This window comes from Leiobunum rupestre, chromosome 2 (assembly GCF_980474605.1).
Source record: "Leiobunum rupestre chromosome 2, qqLeiRupe1.1.hap1, whole genome shotgun sequence".
Classification (NCBI taxonomy): domain Eukaryota; kingdom Metazoa; phylum Arthropoda; class Arachnida; order Opiliones; family Sclerosomatidae; genus Leiobunum; species Leiobunum rupestre.
Genome location: NC_143385.1, coordinates 81,852,690 through 81,857,854, shown reverse-complemented (window position 1 = coordinate 81,857,854; position 5,165 = coordinate 81,852,690).

The following is a 5,165-nucleotide window of genomic DNA, read 5'->3' as shown; positions in this document are numbered from 1 at the left end:
CGTATGGTAAGATCACTCTGACGGCTTTGGCCCCGCCTACGAGAGAAAAAATCCGGTCTGCGCGCGCTCCCCTCTCACGTCGTTGTTTGTCACTGTTGGCAAAAAAACGGCTTTTTTTAAATTTAAAAATCCAGTATAGTTAAAACCGGTTGTAACCGTTCGCTTAAAACGGTTAAATTCATTAATAAAAAATGCTCAAATTGCTTATATCTAGCCCTCATTGCTAAAATCGGCTGTCCCATGGCAAAACCTTATAACCACCAAATTTTTGAAAAATTAGATTTTTACGCATCAGTTTTACTAAGGCATGTACAAAAGTACTGTAAAAGTTTCAGGTAAAAGTCATAAATATTTAACTATTTGTGAATTAAAAAATGGTTTTGGATTTTATAATTTTCGCATTAAAAACCACGTTAAAATTTTATAACTTAGGTTTTGAAAAAGTCAAATATCTCAAAATTACGATCGTGTTGATTAAAAGGTTTTGCCATGGGACAGCCGAAATAGCCCCGATTTCAAAATTACGTTTTTGCGAGTGACAGTACCGACGTTACATTGTGAGGTATAGCAGACTAATTTACCAGCTTTTATACCCTAACATGGCAGCGTATTTTCACGCGCAAAATGAATTTGAAGATCCCCTAATTGCTTATAACTAGCTCTCATTACTTGCGACCAAAGTGAAGGTTAAGTTTTAGTTTTTTCAATATTTATAATTAATTTTTAATAAAAACAAGTTGATTTAACCATGGATTTTATTTGGTGGCTAAATCCGGCTTAAACCAGGGTGGTTTAAACTAGTCTGGCTGGCTCTTGCCGACCCTGTTGTTTGTTAAGTTAACATAGTGACGTCAAATAAACCGTCGGCCACATCGATACGAAAATCTGCCGCGATAAGCATTCCAAGTAGAGGTATGGATTCCTGTATGCATTTATGCTAGATCAGAGCATGGGACAAGAATTTAAGTGGACCACGGACCTTTAAGGGGACTCACGGTCGGAAGGCTAGGCTAGGCTAATCACCCAAGGCACCACCTTAGGCCTAAGTCATCAAGCAACTTTTAAAGCCATTAATTCAGCTGGCCGGGTTACAATGCGTAGGACGGTAGGAGGGTGGTGACAAGCCCTTCATGCCACGCGAACCAACAGCTCCCAATGCCACAAACTGGGATCGAACCCGGCTCCTCTTGCTGCGAGGCGAAAGTGCTAACCACTCCGCCACCGCCACCTTACTGAGGTACATAAGCCGCTTTGAAGCGCGTCAAGAATTCTGGTCAACTATCACTACGGCAATCTTAGTACGTGCGAGAAAGTTAGGTTAGGCTTAGTTCTGTAATTTTTTTTAGAAATTAAATGTATTCCAGTGAATTTTATTAAATTAAAAACCTCAGCCATACGCGGCTTGCTGGTTATTTTTACTTAACACAATGGTTAATTGCCACCACCCTCCTACGCATTGTAACCCGGCCCCCTGGATTAATAGCTTTAAAAGTCTCATGTTGATTATTATTATTATTATTATTTAAACCTTCAGAAAACCAATTTGAAAAATAAAAGGTCTAAAACTTACTAAGCCTAATCATTAAACCGATAAAAACGGCGCCATTTTGTCAAAATCGAACGTGAGCGTTCCAGGTTCTCTACGAAATTACGCCGGAAATCGACTTCAACGACGCCAAGTTTGTCCACATTGAACTAATAACATTATCAGTGATTTTCCTATTCTTAGTATTAACGCGTGAGTCAACTTAGATTCTTGGCCCATGAAGAGCGTGTCTCACAGAGCCATCTAGACTCGTTTCAGTCGCGAATTAGAACGTTTCACTGATAAGATACCAAGATACAATGAGCCTTAAAAAGGATGGACGTTTAAAGGGAACATAACCTCCAACGCGTTTTCCCACAATACCCCCACAAATTGAGGGACTACCTCTATGACATTTCAGTAAAGGTTTCTTATTTGCAACCGAAATTAAATTTCCTGACATTTCCTTGAGTTTTGTACATATTTTTTTAAATTCCCTGATTATTAAATTTTTTAAAAATTCCCCGATTTTTAAACTATTTTTTAAAATGTTCTGACATTTCCCTGATGTTTGGCCCATTCTTTAAAAATTCCCTGACATTTCCCTGATTATAAGACAATTTTTAAAAATTCCCTGACATTTCGTTGATTTTTAGACCAATTTTTGAAATTCCCCGACTTTCAGACCCACATTAAAATTCCCTGACATTTCCAGGAATTCCAGGTACTGTGGCAACCCTGTCACAATATGCCAAATGTCTAATAAATTTGGACGAGCCTAGTCTTATTTCACTCACCGTTAATGTTTACGATTCACCATTGAAAATTGTAGATCTTTAAATATTATTACTCTGGTTAACACCGAGTTGTTAGGCCTATTTCTAAACAACGAGATGAATGAGCAATTGTACGAGCTTCGGAGCGGAATTGTTAAAAGTAGGAATTATCTCTTGGCTGTAGATTTGATTTGGCGGGAAAATTTATCCGACTTTAACGAGATTAGATTAGAGAACAACCTCTTTAAATTATCCTAAAAAAGCACCCTTTGTATCTAGACACCAATAACCCCCTCAAGAATCTCGACGGTAGATAGCTTGCAACGGCAAGACTCCACAAAAATGTAAAACACCATCTATAACTATAAGTCTTTAAGTTTGTCCTTTTATTTATTTGTTTATTTATTTATTTGTATGTCATGTTCCTAAAAACTCGAGAACTGTCAGCTCTAGGGCTTTGAAATTTTAAATCAATGTTCAGGGCCTGATTTCCAACTAAACGCGCCTAATTCCAAATACCTGACATGGTTATTAATCTAATTAAATTTTCAGTTTTATTTTACTCGACTTTGGACTTTCACCTCTCAGCTGGAGGTTTTGACGGGAAGGGCTTATCTTAGTCACCCATAGGGGAGCGTCCATAAATTACGTGAGGCGTTTAGGGGAGGGAGGGGGTCGAGTTGAATCCCACCCAATCTAACGTGGAGGAGAGGGGGGTTTCGGCAAATCACACATTTTGTTTTCCCGCAAGAAACAGTGTGAAATTGTGATAAAACTGGGTAAAATTAAGTAAAACATGATTCTCCACTGAAATATGCCTAATCATACACAATAACACCTTTGCGCACAAATAAATAAATCCAACGCAAATTAAGGCGGATGCACACAAGATTTCGCGCGCGAAATTTCGCTGGGAAATCGCTTGCGAACCGTATGTGTGTTTGGGCCTTAACGCATTTACACTAAAAATACGAATTTTGAAAAATCTCACGTGATATTAGGGGGGGGGGGGTGTTGAAAAATGTCGCGCATTTAGTGAAAATTTTACTACTTTGTTGTTTAGCCTTTCTTTAGTACCATTGATTCTGAAATATAACGCTGTCAAAATTATATTGTTAAAAAGTACAAATATGTATAATTTAAACGCATGTATATGTATATGAAATATTATTAGCGCATAATTTAGAATTAGTAAAAGGAATTCAAATGATTTTTCAGTCGGTCACTGAAATTTAAAGTCGGAATAGCTCTCCCAATTAACGTAGTGTCTAATACAATTCCGACATCTACTATCCCAGGATATCTCACTAAGGGGGGAGCGGGGTCGAAACGTCGCCAAAATCGCCTCACGTAATTAATGGACGTTCCCTAGGCTCTACATTGACTGACCGGTAGATGGGGTCGAATTTGGGGGCTCTTCAACGGACTCAACACAATTCATTTGGAAATTAAAACTCGGGAATTGTTAGCTCTCCCAAAACTTATTAGGAAGAATCATCAGAAGGAAATAAAAATTCGAAGTTTTCTGAAGACGGTTTTGTTATGGTACCGTACTTTTATTACGTACAAATCAAAAAAGACCCCGGGCGAAGCCGAGTATTAAAGCTCGTAGTCCATAAACATGATTGTAAAAATAAAGCTTAATTGGCGAACCGAAACGAATCTAGGTGGCGTAAAGGCGCTAGATTCTCCAAGATGGCGCCATGCCCATGATCTAGCGTCTGCTACAGACCAATTAAAATGTCAAAAGAAAATAATTATACAATAAATAATAAATACAAATATAAGCGAACGATTCCCAAATTATGTTAATATCAAGTATTATTATTTATAATGTCAAATTTACGAATAACGATGAGGAAAAAGTAATAGCGTCTGCTTTAGCCACTACCTATCTAGAATTCAGTGGCGAACCAAAGGTGGGGTTGCGATAGTTTTCGGTGGCTGAACTTTTTTTAATGTAACCCATTCGTCACGGAATGCGTAGAAGTTCAGTTCAGTTCAATTTAGGCTTAAAACCCGGGCGCCTCGTTGAATTTACCCTTACGTCCAAGGCTTTTCGTAGTAAAACGTCACTGATACGTCATCCGTGACGCAGCCGCAACATCAAAACAAGAAGGCCAATGTTACTTTATAGAAAGGTCTATTAAAGCAACTGTTGGCTCTATCATTGCCACCTGTATTATGAAAAGGCCGCTGTTATTAGAGATGGCCATGAATCTATCCGATTCTTCGAAAAAAAAATGACTTTCGTGGAAAGCGTGGAGCCATCTATTAATGGGAACGGAACCTAAAATTCCAAATAGCGAAACAATAGAGTATTATATTTAGACCACTTTTACTCTACTTACAAGGAGACTACCCGAGGTGTTACACACCGATTTTGTTCAAACTCGGGGGATTGGTAGACCTTCATGTAACTTGAAAAATCCTAAAGGGATTTTATTCAATGGACAACGGTTTTGCCATGGCAGCGGAAAATGTTTTTGACAACATAAAATAACATGGAATTTTGAGCGATTTCCCTGTGGAAAAAATAAAAAAAATTGATCAAAATGTGACCAATTTTGATTTTTTTCGTCAATTTTTATCAATTCTTTTATAATTTTGGTATTTTTTTTTTAAATTGGAAAAATGTTTCACAGGGACCCTTGGAATCGGTCAAAATCCCATGTTATTTTCAATAGTAAAATTTCCATTTTATGTTGTCAAAAACATTTTTCGTTGCCATGGCAAACTAATTTAGTTTGTTTTGAATTTGCATTGCTAATCACACTATTTTTGTACATTTTCAAAAACGCATTGAAATATCGATTACAGCACTAAATAATGATAAACAATTTTCTCAATTTAAATTTATAATA